Below are 23,276 nucleotides of genomic sequence, written 5' to 3' on the forward strand. Positions count from 1 at the left end.
ATTTAATATCAGACAGGCGGATTACACCTACAATTACAAACAGTGCCCTCACATTGTATAGGATGTAAGAGTACTATGTTTAGCTTTAGTACAGTACTGATAAATTATCATAGTTTTCATTGCCCATTTATACTACTTCTAATATGTAAGGCTCTATTCACACTGCCTTTACAGTGTACAATGGACGTATGCACCAGGAAATGCTCCTGACGTAGATGTTGAATATTTCCATGGGGCCCCATTGACTGATGTATGTCAAATAGTGTTGTATTGGCATACGTCAAGTTGGTATGTATCGGCATACTATTTCTTTCAACTGTACTAAACAGTCGTCCATGACTAATCAATACAGAGGCATTCTGAAAAAATGTATGCGTTTAGTACGTATATGATTTTTACAATGGGAATTATTGGACTACGTATGCCACTGTATGCCTATACAGTGGCATACGACGGAGGCTTCCGTCGGAGGTATACAGTACATCGGGAGTATTTCCTGACATCTACATTTAATGTACACATGAATTGCAGATTGCTAGATGGTGGAGAAATCCTTCATGCAAGAGGGCCTGGTTGCCACTAAAATATTGCACCTCTGATAGCTAAATTGGATTCGCTCATCACTATAGAAGGGAAGACTACCAATCTGACTGCCACATGTGAGTCGGAGTTATCCTCACAAGCAAGGGGGTAACTAAAATGTATAGGTTACCATAGCAAAATCAGGTGTACACCCACCACCTAGTGACGGGACACGGAAACAGCAACATAAGTAGCAATAATTAAAGGTATGGATAATAGATAGCGTCATACTGTATATCACAGAATCGACATAGTAGTGCTAGATAGCAGAAAGCCACCAACTTGTTATATCCCCACAAAAAGGAATAATGTTCTTGCACCCGAGCGGGCCCCCTTTAACCTCTGGGCCCCATAACAGCTGCTAGTGTTCATCATTTCTATGTCTTTAATACAGTGCTCAGAACATGTGCTTGTGTACTTTCAATTTTATTAACCCCTTCCCGCCGCAGCCCTTTTTCAGATTTTCATTTTCGTTTTTTCCTCCCCACCTTCCAAAAGCCATAATGTCTTTATCTTTCCATCGATATAGTAGTATGAGGGCTTGATTTTTGCGGGACGAGTTGTAGTTTTTAGTACAAGCATTTATTTAGCCATATAATGTACTAGGAAACGTGAAAAAAATTATTTGTGGAGTAGAAAATGAAAAAAACTGTGATTCCTCCATGGCCGTTTTTACGGAATTCACTGTGCAATTAAAACAACATGTTAACTTTATTCTGTGGGTCAATACGATTACGGTGATACCAAATATATATAGTTCTTTCTATATTTTACTACTTTTACAAGTAAAAACCTAAGTGTAAAAAAGAAAATGTATTTTGTGTCGACAAATTCCAAGAGCCATAACTTTTTGTGTTTTCCATCGATTAAGTAGTATGAGGGCTTCTTTTTTGCGGGATAAGCTGTAGTTTTTAATAATACAATTTTGGTGTACATGCGACGGTTTGATCACTTTTTATTTCATTTTTTGTGGGAGATGAGGTGACCAAAAAGAGATTCTGGCGTTTACTAATTATTTTTTTTACGCCGTTCACCATGCGGGTTAAATATAGTTCAGACTTTTACGGACGTGGCAATGCCAATTATGTTTATTTTTTTTATTTTTTTACTATGCTCTAGGGGGAAAATGGGAAAAGGAGGGCTTTTTGAACTTTTAATATTTTTTTTTTTTTTACACAAAAAAAACTTTATTTAACTCATTTTTACTTTTTTTATTAGTCCCCCTAGGGGACTTCAACCAGCGATTGTTAGATCACTTGCATGATATACTGCAATACTAATATATTGCAGTATATTGTGATTCTGAGAGGCAACTATTAAGCCCGGAGGCAGGACTTAATAGGTGCACAAAGATGGCGGACCTGGGGGCCTTCATTAGGCCCCCAGGCAGCCATAGCAACCATCGCCCCACCGCAATTGCATTGTGGGGGCCGCAATGAGCTGTTAGAGGGGGTCGCCCCCCTATTTCTAACGATTTAAATGTTGTGGTCGCTATTGACCGCAGCATTTAACAAGTTAAAGGAGCGGGATCGCGCTCGAGCGCGATGCCGCTCATTACTCTGAAATGTCGGCTGTAACAAACAGCCGACACCTGCATCGTATGGAGCGGGTTCACTCCGTGAGCCCATTCCATACTTCCCCTACCCGTCTTTGGCGTATGGATACGTCAAATGTCGGGAAGGGGTTAAACATGTTCTTGGTATCATTGCACATATAGGGCATACCATCAATAAGGTCTAATAGGTTAGTTGTGAATCAAACCATAAGAAATAGACCCTAGTGGCAAGTGATTGTCTCCAAACTCAGCTCAAATATGGTTACCTTCTGTTTGAACTTTGGGGCAAATTATTGTGTTAGAGCCTGGTCCCACGGAATGTTTATCTGATGCTCTGGTGGGCCATTGTGACCCTGTCCCCTGTCAAGTCAAGGTGATTGGTCAGTTTCTGCACCAGTCACAGCCATATCATATCAATCACAGTCATATTTCCTCACCCTTGACTGATCTTGAAAGGACATGGATGAAAGAAAATAAGTTTAAAATTGTAATTTTTGGATGGCGATTGGCTTAAATATGTTATGTTAGTAAATCGGGTAAAATGTAGATATAGAATAGTCCTAATATACTAGTCCTTCTCAATGAATTAGAATATCATCAAAAAGTTTATTTATTTCAGTAATTCAATTCAAAAATTATATAGATTCATTACACACAGAGTGATCTATTTCCAGCATTTTTTCTTTTAATGTTGATGATTATGGCTAACAGTTAATCAAAACCCAAAATTTAGTGTCTCAGAAAATTAGAATATTATATAAGCCCAATTTCAAAAATGATTTTTAAATAATGAAATGTAAGTCTACTGCATCAATGCCGCGTGGCAGGGAGGCGATCAGCCTGTGGCACTGCTGAGGTGTTATGGAAGCCCAGGTTGCTTTGATAGTGGCCTTCAGCTCGTCTACATCATTGTGTCTGGTGTCTCTCATCTTCCTCTTGACAATACCCCATAGAATCTCTATGGGGTTTAGGTCAGGCGGGTTTGCTGGCCAGTCAAGCCCAGTGATAATGTAGTGATTAAACCAGGTATTGGTACTTTTGGCAGGGTGGGCAGGTGCCAAGTCCTGCTGGAAAATGAAATCAGCATCTTCATAAAGCTTGTCAGCAGAGGGAAGCATGAAGTGCTCTAATATCTCCTGGTAGACGGTTCCATAACACCTCAGCAGTGCCACAGGCTGATCGCCTACATGCCACGCCGCATTGATGCAGTAATTCATGCAAAAGGAGCCCAGGCCAAGTATTGAGGGCATATACTGTACATACTTTTCAGTAGACCTACATTTCGGTATTAAAAACCTTTTTTGAAATTGGGCTTATATAATATTCTAATTTTCTGAGACACAAATTTTTGGGTTTTCATTAACTGTTAGCCATAATAATCAACATTAAAAGAAAAAAAATGCTGGAAATAGATCACTCTGTGTGTAATGAATCTATATAATATAGGAGTTTCATTTTTTGAATTGAATTATTGAAATAAATTAACTTTTTGATGATATTTTAATTCATAGAGTAGGTGTTAGGGATCTGCCAGGTACTTCATCTAGCTACACTCCTGGGATTAATCAATCCACACCTGAGGCCAGACCTGTTCGACTGACACCTTCTCCCACCAACCAGGGTGGCAGGCTCAGGAGTGGGAGAGCCTATCGCGGCCTGGTCTCTCGGAGTTAGCTCCGCCCCCTGCCCTTTATTACCTGCCCTGTGCTCTCCCTCAGTGCTTGTAATTCTTTTGGATTCCTGGCCCCACTGCTGCTTGCTCCAGCCTGCTTCTGCCGTGCTTCTGCCTTGCTGCAGTTCTGCTTGACCTGCTTTGCTTGCCCTGGCTTGCTTCTGTCTCCGTGTCCGCTCGGGTGTACTCACTTCGTCCTGGTCCTGACTGTTCGTTCGCCGCCCCGTTTCCTCGTGGCGTTCCGTGGCTACTGCCCCTTCCCTTGCGTGTTCCCTGTTTGTCTTCCTGTGCACTTAGCCAGCGTAGGGACCGCCGCCCAGTTGTACCTCGTCGCCTAGGGCGGGTCGTTGCAAGTAGGCAGGGACAGGGCGGTGGGTAGATTAGGGCTCACTTTCCCTTCACCTCCTTCCTGCCATTACATAATTACAAGCCCTTACCTAGTCTACCATTTCTCCTACGCTGACGCTATCATGGACCCCCTTGAGACCCTGACCCAGCAGATGCAGGGCCTCTCCCTACAGGTCCAGGCCCTGGCCCAAAGGGTCAATCAGGGTGACGCTGCTTTAGTAGTACCCCTCACCTCACCTCTAGAACCCGACCTCAAGTTACCTGACCGGTTTTCAGGGGACCGTAAGACGTTTCTCTCCTTCCGGGAGAGTTGCAGACTGTATTTCCGCCTAAAGCCCCACTCCTCAGGTTCCGAGAACCAGCGGGTGGGTATCATCATATCCCGACTCCAGGAAGGGCCCCAAGAGTGGGCCTTCTCCTTGGCTCCTGACGCCCCTGAACTTTCCTCTGTTGATCGTTTTTTCTCTGCCCTCGGACTCATTTACGACGAGACTGACAGGACTGCTTTAGCCGAGAGTCAGCTGGTGACCTTACGTCAGGGTAGAAGACCGGTTGAGGAATACTGTTCTGATTTTAGGAAGTGGTGCGTAGCTTCTCAGTGGAACGATCCGGCCCTAAGGTGCCAGTTTAGGTTAGGATTATCTGACGCCCTGAAGGATCTGCTGGTTAGCTACCCCTCGCCTGACTCCCTTGACCAGGTTATGGCCCTAGCAGTACGACTTGACCGACGTCTCAGGGAACGTCAGCTAGAACGCTTCAGTGTGCTCCCCTCTGACTTTTCTGCGATTCCCCCCGAGGTCCCGTCTCCTCGCCCCTCCACGGAGGACTCGGAGGTACCTATGCAACTCGGGGCCTCCATGTCCCCTCGACAACGTAGGGAGTTTCGCAGAATGAATGGTCTCTGCTTCTACTGTGGGGACGACAAGCATCTACTGAACACCTGTCCCAGGCGCAAGAATAAGAAGCCGGAAAACTTCCGCGCCTAAGTGATCATCGGGGAGGTCACTTGGGCGCACAGGTATTTCCCGTTAATGTGAAACGCAATAAAATTTTGCTTCCCTTTCAGGTCTCGTTTGCTGGCCGGTCTGCCACGGGCAGTGCTTTCGTGGATTCTGGCTCATCTGCTAATATCATGTCTGTGGAATTTGCTATGTCTCTAAAGATGCCTTGTATTGATTTACCTTATCCTATCCCTGTAGTAGGAATCGACTCAACACCCCTTGCTAATGGTTATTTTACTCAGCATACTCCTGTTTTTGAACTCCTGGTTGGCTCCATGCATTTGGAGCAGTGCTCTGTACTGGTGATGCAGGGATTATCGTCTGATCTGGTTTTAGGCCTTCCCTGGTTGCAGTTGCATAATCCCACGTTTGATTGGAATACTGGGGATCTCACCAAATGGGGTAATGAATGTCTGATGTCATGTCTTTCTGTTAACTCTATTTCTCCCCGGGAGGAGGTAAACACACTTCCTGAGTTTGTTCAGGACTTCGCCGATGTGTTTTCTAAGGAGGCCTCCGAGGTGTTGCCCCCCCATAGAGATTACGATTGCGCTATCGATTTGGTGCCTGGTGCCAAGCTTCCTAAGGGTAGGATATTTAATCTTTCATGTCCTGAACGTGAAGCGATGAGGGTGTATATCCAAGAATGCCTGGCCAAGGGTTTCATTCGCCCCTCGACTTCTCCTGTAGGTGCTGGCTTCTTCTTCGTGGGGAAGAAGGATGGTGGTCTTAGGCCGTGCATTGATTATCGTAACCTGAATAAGGTCACCGTAAGGAACCAGTACCCACTTCCTTTGATTCCGGATCTTTTTAATCAGGTTCAGGGAGCCCAATGGTTTTCTAAGTTCGATCTACGGGGGGCATATAACCTTATCCGCATCAAAGAGGGGGATGAGTGGAAAACTGCGTTCAACACACCCGAGGGTCATTTCGAATACCTGGTCATGCCCTTTGGGTTGTGTAATGCCCCTGCTGTCTTCCAGAATTTTATTAATGAAATCCTGAGAGAGTACCTGGGTAATTTTCTTGTTGTGTACCTTGATGACATACTGGTGTTTTCCAAGGACTGGTCCTCCCACGTGGAGCATGTCAGGAAGGTGCTCCAGGTCCTTCGGGAGAATAATCTGTTTGCTAAGACTGAAAAATGTGTCTTTGGGGTACAGGAGATACCATTTTTAGGGCAAATCCTCACTCCTCATGAATTCCGCATGGACCCTGCCAAGGTTCAAGCTGTGGCGGAATGGGTCCAACCTGCCTCCCTTAAGGCGTTACAGTGTTTTTTAGGGTTCGCCAACTATTACAGGAGATTTATTGCCAACTTCTCGGTCGTCGCTAAGCCTCTTACGGACCTTACCCGCAAGGGTGCCGATGTCCTCCATTGGCCCCCTGAGGCCGTCCAGGCCTTTGAGACTCTCAAGAAGTGCTTTATCTCGGCCCCCGTGCTGATTCAGCCCAACCAAGAGGAGCCATTTATTGTGGAGGTTGACGCCTCCGAGGTGGGAGTGGGGGCCGTCCTGTCCCAGGGTACCAGCTCCCTCACCCATCTCCGCCCCTGTGCTTACTTCTCTAGGAAGTTTTCGCCCACGGAGAGTAACTATGATATTGGCAACCGCGAACTTCTAGCCATTAAATGGGCTTTTGAGGAGTGGCGGCACTTCCTGGAGGGGGCCAGACACCAGGTAACGGTCCTTACGGATCACAAGAATCTGGTTTTCCTAGAATCGGCCCGGAGGCTTAATCCTAGACAAGCTCGGTGGGCACTATTCTTTACCAGATTTAATTTTTTGGTTACCTATAGGGCTGGGTCCAAGAATATTAAGGCTGACGCTCTGTCACGTAGTTTCATGGCCAATCCTCCTTCCGAGAAGGATCCCGCTTGTATTTTACCCCCTGGTATAATCGTCTCTGCCACGGATTCTGATTTAGCTTCTGATATCGCGGCTGATCAGGGTGCAGCTCCCGGGAACGTCCCTGGGGACAAACTGTTTGTTCCCCTGCAATACCGGCTGAGGGTACTCAGGGAAAACCATGACTCCGCTCTATCCGGTCATCCTGGCATCTTGGGCACCAAACACCTCATTACCAGAAACTATTGGTGGCCTGGGTTGCCTAAAGATGTTAGGGCTTACGTCGCCGCTTGTGAGGTTTGCGCTAGGTCCAAAACCCCTAGGTCCCGACCTGCGGGCCTACTACGTTCCTTGCCCATTCCCCAGAGACCTTGGACCCATATCTCCATGGATTTTATCACCGATTTGCCTCCATCTCAGGGCAAGTCGGTGGTGTGGGTGGTAGTCGACCGCTTCAGCAAGATGTGCCACTTTGTGCCCCTTAAGAAGCTACCTAACGCCAAGACGTTAGCTTCTTTGTTTGTGAAACACATCCTGCGTCTCCATGGGGCCCCAGTCAATATCGTTTCTGACAGAGGGGTACAATTTGTTTCCTTATTTTGGAGAGCTTTTTGTAAAAAGTTGGAGATTGATCTGTCCTTCTCCTCCGCCTTCCATCCCGAAACCAATGGCCAAACGGAAAGGACCAACCAATCCCTGGAACAATATTTAAGGTGTTTCATCTCTGACTGTCAATTCGATTGGGTCTCATTCCTTCCCCTTGCTGAATTTTCCCTGAATAACCGGGTCAGTAACTCGTCAGGGGTCTCCCCGTTTTTCTGTAATTTCGGGTTTAACCCTAGGTTCTCCTCCGTCTCCCCTGGTTGTTCCAATAATCCTGAGGTAGAGGAGGTTCATCGGGAACTGTGCACTGTCTGGGCCCAGGTTCAGAAGAACCTAGAGGCGTCCCAGAGCGCACAAAAGATTCAGGCGGATAGTAGACGTTCTGCTAACCCCCGGTTTGTCGTCGGGGATTTGGTCTGGTTGTCGTCCAGGAACTTGCGCCTTAAGGTCCCGTCCAGGAAGTTTGCTCCCCGATTTATTGGACCTTATAAGATCATTGAAGTCCTCAACCCTGTATCCTTCCGTCTGGAGCTCCCCCCATCCTTTCGCATACATGACGTCTTCCATGCCTCCCTCCTTAAACGCTGCTCCCCGTCCTGGTCCCCCTCGAGGATACCTCCTGTTCCCGTTCTCACCCCTGAGGGGGTGGAATTCGAGGTGGCCAAGATTATGGACAGTAGGATGGTCCAGGGCTCCCTCCAGTACCTGGTCCATTGGAGAGGATACGGGCCGGAGGAGAGGACTTGGGTACCTGCCCGTGATGTTCACGCTGGGGTATTGATCAGGAGGTTCCACCTCCTCTTCCCCACTAAACCGGGTCCCCTTAGTAAGGGTCCGGTGGCCCCTCATAAAAGGGGGAGTACTGTTAGGGATCTGCCAGGTACTTCATCTAGCTACACTCCTGGGATTAATCAATCCACACCTGAGGCCAGACCTGTTCGACTGACACCTTCTCCCACCAACCAGGGTGGCAGGCTCAGGAGTGGGAGAGCCTATCGCGGCCTGGTCTCTCGGAGTTAGCTCCGCCCCCTGCCCTTTATTACCTGCCCTGTGCTCTCCCTCAGTGCTTGTAATTCTTTTGGATTCCTGGCCCCACTGCTGCTTGCTCCAGCCTGCTTCTGCCGTGCTTCTGCCTTGCTGCAGTTCTGCTTGACCTGCTTTGCTTGCCCTGGCTTGCTTCTGTCTCCGTGTCCGCTCGGGTGTACTCACTTCGTCCTGGTCCTGACTGTTCGTTCGCCGCCCCGTTTCCTCGTGGCGTTCCGTGGCTACTGCCCCTTCCCTTGCGTGTTCCCTGTTTGTCTTCCTGTGCACTTAGCCAGCGTAGGGACCGCCGCCCAGTTGTACCTCGTCGCCTAGGGCGGGTCGTTGCAAGTAGGCAGGGACAGGGCGGTGGGTAGATTAGGGCTCACTTTCCCTTCACCTCCTTCCTGCCATTACAGTAGGACTAGTATATTGATAAGTGAATACATAGGTCTACTATAGGGCTACTAATTAGAAATGCATAATTATATCACAGTGCTTAAGATAATATGTGTACTATTTACCTGAGGCATCATTTCAATTGCATTTTTGTTATTTTTTTGTAATGAAAGATGATGTAAAAATAATCATCCAAAGACAACATGCAGGTCTCCATTTATTCCATTTGTTTTGGATGTTTCACAAGTAAGAAGCTTGTCAGGCAGATTCCTTACCTTTGATGCAGGTTGTTTTCAGTGACGGTTTACACAGTCATGGAAATTAATCATCACTTTGATTCTAAGAAAAGAGAAAACAGATTTTTTTTTTAGCATAAATCTGAATTGATATTTACGTATTGACACACATAAGACTTAAGCAAAGCAAAATGCACATAAAAAATGGATTGTAATCTTTAGCTCTAATTAATTATGGACGTTAAGGAGCAATTACAGTTACAAATCATATAACTTCAATGTTAAAATTATCATTAATAAGTTAAATGGTAAAGACATATTTTGATGACAGTAGAGTTCGGTAAATAAAATTTTTCATTATTCTAAATTTCACTCCCATCATGCATCAGGATGGAGCACAGGTTTCGTATACTCCTTTTACTGGGAAGCAAGATGTAACTTATAGCTCCTAGAGCCTAATATGAAACCTTTAACAGGGCCCCCCACCTACCATGAACTATTAAGAATACTAGTGTCTTAAGGGCCAAAAGGGCTTTTGGGCCTCCTACTTCTACCTATTGAGACAAAGCCACCACCATGGCCATTAATTTAATACAACGGTGATGTCACTATAGACATAATATCTGCATGTATGGGAGAAAAACTGGAGCGATAAGGGACGCACTATGGTGACGCTGTGAGTCAGTAAGGTAAGTATATTGCGCAGTCTATTATTTTTACATCTTGAGTCCATATGCCAGGGGGACATACCATATGTGCAGCCACTGCAGTTGCACAGAAAGTAAAGGGGCCCAGGGGCCCATTGTCTTCTTAAAAGCTGCTTTTTACTGTCTATTAGATTGCATATAATGAATTTCAAAGCTGACTAATACTGGTAAATTGCTACAGAGATGTAAGTGTGTGCTCAATGCTGGGCTATTCAAAACTAAGGGGCCCATATACCGTTCTTGCACTGGGGACCCCTGCTTCCTGTGTCTGCCCCCACTATATGCAGATATCTTATAATCCCAAATAAATACATTTATTATTTTTACAGGGACACGTCACATATTTGATGAATGTCTCAATTACAACTTTGTCAGCGACATTTTCTTAGTATAAAATAGGAACAAGCAATACATCTACTCTGACTTGTCTAAAGTTGACCATGGACATAAGTTCATTGTCAGTCAAACAGGCATGTTAATAAGTGACCCTGGTGCAGTTTATCTGGACACAAAATCAACCAATCTGCCACCTGTTTTTCCTGATAAAAGAAGTTGGGTTATAGTATTCCAGTCATCATAAACATGCCGATGGCCGACTTTAACTGGGCTCCAATTTTGTGTGACAAAAGTTTGGACATTGAAAAATATTTTTTTATTTCCTGTTGCTTATATAGCGCCAACGTATGCCATAGCACTATACAAAGATTGTCATCACTTCAGTCCCACTCCAATATAAGACCACTGAGTATAATAAAAAATAATACCTGGCAGCATCCTCACCAACCAGCCCCACTTTGTATCGCCGATCTAGTCATCTTCCTATGGCCGAATTCAGGCGACCGTGGTACGTATACGTCCGTTAAAACAACGGCCGTTACATGGACGCATTTATTTCAATGGGGCCATTCACACGGCTGTTGTTTCAATGGACAGTGTGAAGGGTCCATTGAAAAATAGAACATGTACTATGTTGTTCCGTTTTTCATGTCTGAGTATCCCCACGTTTGTCTGAATTCGGCCTTAGGATTCCTCTTTTTCACATTTATCAGGTACCTTCTTTTCCTGTTGACAATTTAGGCCCTGTTCACACTTTTAGTGTTTTAGTGTTTAGTGTTTTAGTGTTTTGCAGGCAGAAAAAAATCTGCCTCAAACTATCTCCAGGGATTTTTAGTGTTTAGTGTTTTAGTGTTTTGCAGGCAGAAAAAAATCTGCCTCAAACTATCTCCAGGGATTTTGAGGCAGATTTTGACCTGCCTGCACAGTTTTCGCTGGGTTTTTTGCTGTTTTTCGGCCGCGGCCATTGAGCGCTGTGGGCAAAAAAAAACGCTACGATAAATGCTGTCTCTTCCTCCCATTGATTTCAATGGGAGTCTGCGAGGGAACTGCGGGAAGAAAGAGCATGTCTCTTTTTTTTCGCCTGGGAGACAGGAGGCAGTTTTGGGCGTTTTGTAGCTGCGTTCCTTGGATTATTTTCCCATATCATGGGGATTGCTCCACTGTACATTACAGTTTTATGATTGTTTGCTTTTGTTCACAATTTCTTTAATAAAGGTAGAATGAGATTACTATCTATTTTTCTGTTTATTCGGCCACATTTTTTGGGGTGTGCAGTGCATGTATATTGGCTATATCTTTGTAGTGGTTTATTCCTCATTCATTTCAGCTGCCTCTCCAACTCACCTACTATCCTTCTAACACATTTACATGCATTTTCTGCTATATTTTCTCCTGCACCATCACTGGTACATGCGGAAATAACCTAACTGTGTAACTATCATATGAACTCCCACAATGCACTCCTCCCTATAAGAATTCACATTTAGCTGCTATAACGGAGTATAAATATAAAAGAATTGTCATCCTCATACATTTGCATCTTTTCAGCAGCCCATCCCCAATTTACACAGGGAGATGTGATGGCCACAAGCAAAAAATTTTCTGCCCGCACTAAAGATCCTATCAGCCGACAAATGAGAATTTGCTCATTTGTGGGCTGATCGCTGCCATGTTTACACACGACAATAATGATCACGTACACTTGTTCCCCCAATCATTATTTGTTTGATAATGCCTTAACACTGTAGGGCTGTTTTAAAGGGGTTGTCCAGTCATAAGAAATGTATGACTTATACTAAGAATAGGCATCAATATCTGATCCATGGGGTCTGACTCTCAGTACCATCGCCGATCAGTTGTTTGTAAAGAGCCGCAGCATTTGTACGAGCTTCTTCCCCGTCATTCCTTACCTGCTCATACTGTGAATCACCGATACACTTGTAGCGGCGGTTCTTAGTATTATAGCCTTTTCCCATTTAAGTAAATAATTCTGTGAACCGCCACTACAAGTGTGTTGGCGACTCAGAGTCCAAGCAGTGACAGTAATGAAGGGGAAGCAGTGCTCGTATGAGCACCGCAACCCCTTCAAAACAGCTTATAGGTGGGAGTGCCAGGGGTCTGACCCGCCATCTTTTAGATGTTGATGCCTATCCTGAGGATAGGCCATTCATTTCTTATGACTGGACAACCCCTTTGAGGAAAAATGGGTAGTTCAAAAAAGTCTACAGTGTGAAAATCCCAAAACATCTCCCTACACCCATGTGTATATGATATGGAGGAGTGGGTTGTTCTGGCTAAAAGCGATGACATATAAATTTTAGGTTTTCAACTTCAAATTGTTAAGCTTTAAATTGTAATATAATTTTGTATTATCATAAAGCTAAGGAAACATAATATGAGTTTTTAAAAGGTACTATGTGTCTGAAATGTTACCCATGATTTGTTAAATACAGCACATTGTTGGTATCCAGTGGTGTAGTCTTCATATTATTTGTGAATATAATAAAATCAGCCCAGCATGAAATCTGTAACTTCATTTACTTGTAAGCAGTCACTTTTAGTGAGATGAAGGTTCTCAAACTGCTGGCTCCCCCTCCCCCAGATAATACTACATACTGTATGTATGCTTATATAGTTTTATTATATTCTGCCTATACAATGGTTTAAAGTAATACTATACCAAGTCTTAAAGGGATTCTCTGGGACATTGAGATTGATAGCTTGACCTTACAATAGGCCATGAATAATTGAACGGTGGTGGTCCGACGTTCCGGCCACTTACCGATCAGCACTACGAAGGGGCCGTTGTTCTTAGCGAGCACCACGTCCCCTTCATTATTTGCACCGGCACAGCAGCTTATCTACCAGAGAAGCAGCTGTGCATGGTACTGGAGCTAATGCCCGTCACGTGAATGGGTCGCACTGCAGTACCAGGCACAGCCATTTATAAGGACAAACTGCTGTGACTAGCTAAAAAAATGAAGGGAACACCATCAATGTTATAGTCCTGAAGAAAATCTTTAACTAGTAGCTGTCGATATCCCCTTCCAGTATGTCCCACTATCAGTGTATTATATCATTAGAAGATAATTCCTGCCTAATGGAGTCAAACACACTAAGGGTCCGTTTACACAGATTCATTTCTCAAACCACTAATAAATAGTTGGTGGTTTGAAAACGTATTCTATCAGAGGGATTTTTGTGTAGAAGTTTCCTCCACTTGACAGGCATCCTTATGGTTACCTCTGTTGCAAATATAAATGTTGCTACTAGTATAATTTACTTTTACCATCACAAGCAACAATGTTTTTTAGGTATGAACAATCCATTTACAATAGTTTGATCATTTATCGTTGAACTTTTTGTGCAGTTCTCATTACAAGCATTCAGAAATGATAATTGCCCAGTGTAAAAGTGTTAGAGGGGTTACCCAGTATAACACAGATGTTGCAGTTGAACAAATTTCTTTAAGAACACAGTAGAGCAGTCTTTAACCCCTTAAGGACATAGGCAATTTTGGCCTTAAGGACAGTACAATTTTTTTATATTTCTCTCTTTGCATCCCGGCGCTCATAACTTTTTTATTTTTGTTCGACGTAACTGTATGAGACTTTGTTTTTTGTGGGACGAGTTGAACTTTATGTAGGAGCCATTTTTTTGGTACATTTACATTGTCGTTTAATTTATATACATTTATATTTTGGCATAAATGCAGAAAAAAAGCAGTTCCGCTGCAGTTTTCATATATTTTTTTTTTACACCATACACTGATCATCATAAATAATGTTATACATTTGTTGTACAGCTTGTTAGGGTCCTGGCGATACCACATATGTGTATATTATTTTATGTTTTGGGACTTATGTTTTGTAAAGTTTATTCATTGTAAAACAAAAGTGTCTTTCTGTGTATTTTTCTACAGATTTTTTTATTTAACATTACTTTTATTTTATTATTAATTTTTCTTTTTTTTTTAATCCCATCTGGGGATTTTTCATTTAGATTTTTTAACTTTAATGTACTAGCATATATCTATAGGCAGTTGTTAGGGCATACCTCCGTATACCCAAACAATAGGAAATATGGTCAGACATGATGTCCTTCAATGGATCCTGGGCTGTCTGGCCATACAAAGTATGGGCCTCGATCGCAACACAGGAATTCCCTGTAATGCGATCAAAGGAAGGTCCCCTTCTCATTTACACTTTGAATACCATGGTCAGCTTTGATCACGGCATTCAAGGGGTTAATGGTGGTGTTTTTCTTCTCTCCGCTGTTAGAGCTAGGCTGCGGCTGTGCATTACAGCTGCTGCCCTGCTCCTGATCTCGCCGGCGCATTGTGTGGCACATAGGACGAGTCCTAATGCGGCAAGCACCCGCCACTCAGAACGAGTATTACCGTCCTGTGTCGGCAACCAGTTAAACCAGGATCGGGTATTTTGACTCCACAGGAGTTCCCACCAAGCCGGCCGTGCCAAAGTGACTGTCGGATCTGCATCCTGTCCTACCGTACCGCTATGGGTCTTTGAAAGGCTTCCCTCAACAATATCCTAGCACACCAGTACGCCTAGCGCGAGGTTGCACCAGTCACTTAGTGGAGGAATCGCTTTGCACTTTCGTGCATCATAGTGACCACTACGACACTATCTTTCATGGATCCCATCTTCCCTTGACCGCAAATGTACATTACATATTTCTCAGGAGTGAAACTTTATGGCTGCTCAACTAACATATACAGGAGCCTCCTAAACTTCAGACAAACGGTCAACCAACTCCTGGCCTCCTCCTCTACTTATCCCCTCTGGCCCTCTGGCACTGCACTAATCAGCATCAACTGCTATGGTCACCTGAAGCTCTGCACCTCTTCACTGCTCCATCACCAAGAGTACCCTGTTCCCTAGCAATGAGTGACACTTGCTGGAGACTGACAAGATGAAACAAGGACCATCACACACATGGGGGACAGAGAAAGGAATGTGAAAACAGGATAAACATACTTCAAACAAAAACTTAGGGTTACCCCACTAACAAAAGAGCATCAACTAAAGAGAACTTCCACTCAGTGGATGTCTCTCTCATCATACAATTACAACGCTGATGTTCATATTGCTGCCTTCATAAGAAATAACATATTATTCATGAATTGATATATTACAGAAATGTTTTACGTGAGCAATTTCACAACATTACATGTTGTTTTTATGATTGTATACCTGTTATAATCATTTTTTGTTTTTTAACTAAACAGGTGACCATCTGAGTATGGGCACTCTTCAATTTATCTTGTTGTCTGGCTCCTGGCCAGACCAACTCTTCTCCCAATAACACTACATAATATATTGCAATATTAGCTTCTGGCACCTGGGGTTAGAGTAAGCGTTTCTTTCCTTTTACTTCTTGAAAGAAGATAAGACTGACAGGAAGCCCTGTGGGTTGAAAAAGGGATTCTACCGGAGAAAGAGGTAACAAAGGCAGCCCTACTGGTGAGAGAAAAAAAACTCTAGCAGTAAAATAAATCGTATAACAAGAATATTTTTTTTTTTTACTGTCATTCATTACATTTAGTAACAAAAATATATATAAAACGTCTTATGCCCTTTTTATAATTTCATCTGCACTTTTGTTTGGAAAAAAAAATTCAAATCCCTACTTCCATATCAAACAATAATTTGTCTATAATAGTAAATGTGATGGGAATTCATCAACGTTTTACACACTATATTCAAAAAAATGAAAAAAAATAATAAAAATAATCTGACCAGCTTTACATCTTTTGTACTAATCCTCTTAACTTGATGACAGAAATAAAATAGGAATAAGGAAAACTGTGTTTTAAAGAGCATGTCCTCATGTTAAGCCTATAGATCTATCTATAGAAGAAAGAACAGATGTTCTTGGATTTTGCCCCAGTTGTAAAATCAAATTCTGAACTTTTGAAACAATTTTACTTCTGAAAAGTAGCCGATATTAAAGAGAACATATTTAGGTTATCTCTATTTCACTGAATTGTTGAGCATTGTCTCATAGTCAACTTTTTGCATTATTGAAATCTTTTAAAGATAATTTCTCATCAGATTCTCTAATAGTGCTTAGCTGGTTCAATAGTCATTATGACTACATCAAATGCTATGAAAAGATTTCCAGTGATGTTACCAGCACAGTTAAAGAGCCTCTGTCACCACATTATAAGTGCCCTATCTCCTACATAAGGAGATCGGCGCTATAATGTAGGTGACAGCGGTGCTTTTTATTTAATAAAACGATCTGTTTTCACCACTTTATTAGCGATTTTAGATTTATGCTAATGAGTTGCTTAATGCCCAACTGGGCGTATTTTTACTTTAGACCAAGTGGGCGTTGTACAGAGGAGTGTATGATGCTGACCAATCAGCGTCCTGCACTCCTCTCCATTCATTTACTCAGCGCATAGGGATCCTGCTAGATCCTTATGTGCTGTCTTATACTAACACATTAACAATACTGAAGTGTTTAGACAGTGAATAGACATTCCACGGGATGTCTATTCACAATCTCTGCACTTCATTACTCTGTCTGTGGTAGTTACAGCAGAGGAAGCGTGATCTCGCTGTAACCTGTCATTTACAGCGAGATCTTGTGAGCTCACGCTTCCTCTGCTGTAATTACCACAGACAGAGTAACAAAGTGCAGAGATTGTGAATAGACATTCCGTGGAATGTCTATTCACTGTCTAAACACTTCAGTATTGTTAATGTGTAAGTATAAGACAGCACATAAGGATCTAGTAGGATCCCTATGCGCTGAGTAGATGAATGGAGAGGAGTGTATGACGCTGATTGGTCAGCGTCATACAGTCCTTTGTGCATTGCCCACTTGGTCTAAAGTAAAAATACGCCCAGTTGGGCATTAAGCAACTCATTAGCATAAATCTAAAATCGCTAGACTCTACTTGCAAAGACCATTTATTGTATATTTTTTTTATTAAAAGCTATGCCTTCTTTGGTACTTTGCATGTTTGTTCAAGTAATCACTGAATAATGCTACATTTTTTTATGCTGTCCATGAACACAGATAGATTCAAGCTATCGGAAAGTCAGTATAATGGCCCAAACAACATCATAAATATTATTTTATTTTTCTATCCCATTACATGGTCACTATAAATCATGCATTTTAACCACAAACTATGCTGTCATGGCAGTGTTTCTCAAGATTGGTGAAAAACAAGTAAAAGACATCCTTTCTATAGGAGTGCTAGACATCTTTAGTTTTGGCCATTACCTAATGCAGAATTACATGTGTATTTTACTGAGGCATGTAAGGCATACAATTTTACAAAAAGACTCCACAATGTTGTCTCACATTTTACTATTTAAACTAAACAAGAAGCGTCTTTGGCTGATCTGCAGAGCTTAAGGCTGGGTTCACACGACCTATTTTCAGACGTAAACGAGGCGTATTATGCCTCGTTTTACGTCTGAAAATAAGGCTACAATACGTCGGCAAACACATCTGCCCATTCATTTGAATGGGTTTGCCGACGTACTGTGCAGACAACCTGTCATTTACGCGTCGTCGTTTGACAGCTGTCAAACAACGACGTGTAAAAATACAGCCTCGTCAAAAGAAGTGCAGGACACTTCTTTCAGACGTAATTTGAGCCGTTCTTCATTGAACTCAATGAAGAGCAGCTCAAAATTTACGGCTGTCAGAGAAGCCTCGCAAAATGCGAGGAGGAGCAATTACGGCTGAAACGAGGCAGCTGTTTTCTCCTGAAAACAGTCTGTCATTTCAGACGTAAAAGCCTGCTACCGTGTGCACACACCCTAAGGGAAAAATTAACTGACCTACAAAATAACAGAAAACTGGAGATATTGTCTAACCATGCCCATGCAGCCATCATGTGGCACATGCGTTAAAATAGTCAAATACATTTTTTTAATAAAAAGTCTGGTGCTGAAAATGGCTCACCCACTGATATTTTGAGATTGCCCACTTTTTGCTTTGTGCCATTTGCATAATAGTTACTTAAGGGTATCCTACCAGAAAAGTATTGAAAGGCTATTTAGCGTACATCTAATATCCAACTTCTAGGTTGAAATTAAAAGCCTAAAGACTGAGTTCTGAGCACAGAATGTCCCTTTCTGATATCTTTCAGGTACAGTGTTATCAATATCAAGAAGATCATACCTGGCTTAAATAGTGGTAGATATGTATTTAATATTGACATATTTGGCCATTTAAATCCACGCCAGGTGATGACAAAACTGCAGATAACAGATTTGATAACAGGAAATATTATCACCAGAACTGACGTAGCACAACCTCAGACTTTAGGGTCGGCAAATATAGCACATTATATCTGAGCATAGAAATCAGATATTAAAAATGATTTTCAAATTTTTATGCGCATTAAAGGATCAGTTTTGATTTTCTTCTCGTATATCTCCCGTAACATCTCTGTCAGCTTTGTCACTAAATGACACAGTTCCTGTGTTATAATCTACAAAAGTGAAAAATGTCCCTCATCAGATTGTGGACTTATCTATCCGGTCAGAACTGATTCTGTGACAACCGGGGATGGACTGACAGTGCCTTGGGACCTGGGCAATACTGCTCATGGGCGAACTACCATAGTTGAGCAGCATTTACATCATGTTTCTTGTTTACTTATACCCCTTAATAACCGGGTCTGAAAAGGCCTTAATAACAGCTACATTTTTCAGTTTTTGCCTCTCTGTCTTTCAGTAGCCATAAAATTTTTATTTATTCCTTGACGTGGCTGTATGAGGCCTTCTTTTATGCGCGAGAAATTGTAATTCATTTTTGCGTGGTTTGGGAGTAGAAATTTTTTTACTGTGTAAGTTATATAATTTAATTTTACGCCGTGAATATAGGAAAAAGCAATTCTCTGCATTGTTTTTTATGTTTATTTTTTTATCCGTTTCGCGCTAAATAACCTATTAAATAAAATTTTCAAGTTAATACGGTCATGTAAATACCTAATATGTGTAGGTTTGTTGTCTTTTTATGTAATGTATGGGCCATAAAATATATTTTATTCTAAATAATGACTTTTTAGGACTTTTTTTATGTATTTCTCTTTTTTTACATTTTTTTTAAATCCCATTAACAGAAACCTGTTACCAGCATTTCCCCTATTAAATCAGCAATACCTGGTGGAAGTGGGTGAAAAATTATTTTTACGTAACCTATAATTATCTTCTAAGTAGGCTCTGTATCTTTAGTATTCAATTTTTTTTAGTGTTCCTGCGCCGTATGCTAATGAGCATAAAAGAGCCATATCTTCATTACTCAAGCCTTTTCGAGTTAACCCTGCCTTCTTTCCTGTTGAATGACAGCTCCTTGCCTCCCCCCAGCACACACAAAATCTCGCTCTTGCGCTTTGATATCCAGTTCTGGTGGGTGTGCACAACGGGACACCATAGCGGTGCATGCGCAGTAACTAGATTTGAGGCCCGTACGAAGCACGCAAGGGTATCGTTCCATACATGACGGGCGCATGCACAATCTCAGAGAAGATTTTGCCATTCAGTGCGGGGCAGTAATTGGCGGTGGGCGGGCACAAGAAAAGGAACAAACGAGATTGCCGGCTTATTACCATAAAAGGCGCAAAATGTTTGAACGCCGTTATTTATGGTCGGAGGAGGAGTTTAGGAGAGAAGATAACGCCAATGAACTTTTGACAGCATCGGCCAGCGAGGAGTGAGTAGAGTTCAATAGGTGAAATGCTGGTGACAGGTTCCCTTTAAGGGATAACTTTATTTACAACTTTATTTTTTTACTTATAATGTATTAGCATACTCTTGTATGCTAATACATTATACTGTGTCCCTTTGACACAGTCTTCTGTTAGGGCAGCACATAGTGTGCACTAACTTTAGGCAAACTGAACAGGCAGCCCTGGGGTCCTTTCTAGCTCTCCAGTGCTGACTGCAGAGTGATTCCCAGGTCTTTGATCGTGCCACCAGGTTTCCAGTGACGTGATCAAAGAGGGGAGTTTTCTTTGATCATACCTCAGTCACGGACCACAGCGCTCAAAGGGTTAAACAGCTGGGGTTTGAATGTTTTCCAATCTCAGCTGTGTTCAGGAGGCTACTCTAAGTTCAGGAGCTGTAACTTACAGCTCCTGCTTAGAGGATGAGTGCTCACAGCCTCTTCTAAAGTGACGCCAGAAGATATGGCTGTAGATGGAGCACCTGCACCGCCTGCCGTCACAAGACGGTAGTCGGTTGTTAAGGGGTTAAACGGATTGTCTGGTTTAGAAAAGTACTTTTCAAATACCTTATTAGGAAATTCAGTCAGTAAGTCAGTAAATAGGGTTTACCCATTCAGGATTTATATTTATTAGTCAGAGCTGCTACAAAGAGCCATTGTTCACAGATCCTCCGCACTGGTGTGTTGACATAACTGCAGCGAGGATGTGCTTGTATACCCACATGATCACTGCAGCCAATCACTGGTATACTGGTCCACAGTAGGTATATGGCACATGATCGCTGAGGCCAGTGCTCGTCTGCAGCGATCACGTGGGTATACGAGCAAGTCAATGCTGCAGCTATGTCAATAAACAGTGGCAAGTAGGAAGGGAGCAGTGGCACTGGAACCACCTGGATCTGTGAGGTGAGTAATGGCACTTTTTTTTTTTTTGCATCTCTCCTACCCTGGCCAATTTTGTAAATAACTCGGAAACCCCTTTAAAGAGGATCTTTTTCAAGAAGGGGCGGGCTGTGACAACCTCAGTCTTTTACAGAAAGTTAGTTTCATGGGAAGGTGCGAAAAGCCAGCTGTACTTTGGCTATCAATTCTACAGAATCATTAGTCTGTTCTGCAATTCTTCATTTTTACATGGTAAAAAAAAGTAAGACACATCTTTCAGCAAATGCAGATGGTCATTTTAACCAGATACATTACAGTCTGTCATTTCAGATCAACAGATCTGAGTCAGTACTAATGAGAGTAAATATAGACATACTTTATAGAGACAGCATGTATTAAAAGTGTGCCTTGAAAGCTGTTGAATGTGATTAACCCCTCACTGTTCAGTAGATATTATGATGATTGATACTATATTTTAAAATTTCAAATAAATATCAATATGCAGGTCTTGGCCATACATTTATGGTAATATACGATTTAAAAATATGAAGTTTTACTTCAAATCAGTATTTAAAAAATCAGTCTAGTCAGTTCATTGTCATTCATTAAGGGGGTTATCTGTGATTTTAAAACGGATGTCTTAACCTTATCAGACTCTTAACACCCCCACCAATTAGCTGTTTGAAGGGGCCGCAGAACTTGTATGACTGCTTCTTCATTGTTTAAATGGTTTTAATTTTTGTTTATACTTTAAAACGCTGTTATATTCGTAGCCGCTGTGCAAGGCATTGCAAAACTATAAACAATGAAGAGGCTACAGCGCTCATACAATCGCCGCTGCCCCTTTAATTAGCCATTAAAATAGGCCATTTATTTCAAAATTCCGGATCACCAATTTAATCTTTATTCCTTTAGAAATCTAACACAGTGTCCTGCATTACTCTACTTTATTTATGAGGGGCACTGGCACTTTACTTAAAATCTTTAAATAATTATTTTTTTGTAATTTACATCATTTATAACCAATTTTGTAATAATGTGTAATTACCATAGAACACAGGAAAATTAAATTATTTGCATTATCAGTTAGTAATTAGTTCTGGAGGGCAAAGGACAAAGCTAGGAATACGAAAATTGATGGGCAATATAAAAAAAACACATGCTGAATTTGCTGCAGATGTGCAGCAGATTTGTAACAGATTTGTCACCGATTTGCAGCGAAATCCACAATGGAAAGAGTCTGAAGTGTGTGGCCCCCAGTTCAAAAGATATACCTAGGCCCATCACTTAACAGGCAAGAATTTTGTGTTCCACAGTAAGTAATATTAACAATATAAAATGTGTTAAATGGTCTTTTTACGCGTCGCGATACGGGTCGTAAAAAACTAGAGCTGATCGACGATACAGCAAGACGATCAGCGCTTGTAAGCTCTATTCACAAGGAGCAACAATCGTTACTGTTTGGAGAAGAACGATCAATAATACGATTTTTTTGTTCCCATGCTTTTGCATTATATTTACACAGGGAGACAAGTTGCCAACTTGCGAAAAAACATTTTGGCTGCTTAAAAGATCCGATAAGTCAATGAACGAGCATTTTCCCGTACATCGGCTAACCGATGCCCTGTTTACACATGGCAATAATCAGAAACGAGCGTTTATATAAATGCTCATTTGCCCAAACATTGTCCCGTGTACAAGGACCTTTAATTTGTATAGTGCAGTATCTCTATAAAACATGATTATAATACTGTGAAAATAGCGTAAGTAATTGTATGTCCACACACCCTGCATATAGTGCTGTTATTCTTTTACATAGCATTGGGAACCTATTGTTCCCCCAGGAATAGTGATATTGTTGTGCCTTCACACTCTGCATGCCCTATAGCTTTGCTGCAGGGTTCTTAGATTTAATTATCTCTTCTCATTAGCAAAAGAAAACAAAAAAACACCTACAATTAACATTAAAATGCCGGTGACCACACAAACTGGTGGATATTGGTCATATAGCAAACGAAAGACATTTCATGATTTTCTGCATTTTTATATCCTTAAAGAGGCTCTGTCATCACATTATAAGTGCCCTACATAATCTGATCGGCGCTGTAGTGTAGATAACAACAGTGGTTTTTATTTTGAAAAACGATCATTTTTGAGCAAGTTACGAGCAATTTTAGATTTATGCTAATTAGTTTCTAACTGTGTTTTACCTTTTTACCAGGTGGGCATTGTGAAGAGAAGTGTATGACGCTGACCAATCAGCTTCATACACTTCTCTCCATTCATGTCCATTTGTACTCAGCACAGCGTGATCTCGCGAAATCATGATGTGCTGTCACTTACACCCACATTAACTCTACTGAAGTGTCTT

At 42.0% G+C, this 23,276-nt stretch overlaps 1 protein-coding gene across 13 annotated transcripts in view; it reads right to left on the minus strand.

Annotated features, from left to right (window-relative positions):
- TENM3 (teneurin transmembrane protein 3) overlaps window positions 1-23,276 on the minus strand; it is a 1,030,160-nt gene that overhangs the window by 887,625 nt on the left and 119,259 nt on the right. For all 13 annotated transcript variants that reach the window (XM_075860221.1, XM_075860218.1, XM_075860216.1 and 10 more), the window contains exon 2: window positions 9,303-9,366. The gene's annotated coding sequence lies outside the window, so the exon portion shown is untranslated. The remainder of the gene's footprint in view (window positions 1-9,302; window positions 9,367-23,276) is intronic.

The sequence above is a fragment of the Rhinoderma darwinii genome, chromosome 1, assembly GCF_050947455.1.
Source record: "Rhinoderma darwinii isolate aRhiDar2 chromosome 1, aRhiDar2.hap1, whole genome shotgun sequence".
Classification (NCBI taxonomy): Eukaryota; Metazoa; Chordata; class Amphibia; order Anura; family Rhinodermatidae; genus Rhinoderma; species Rhinoderma darwinii.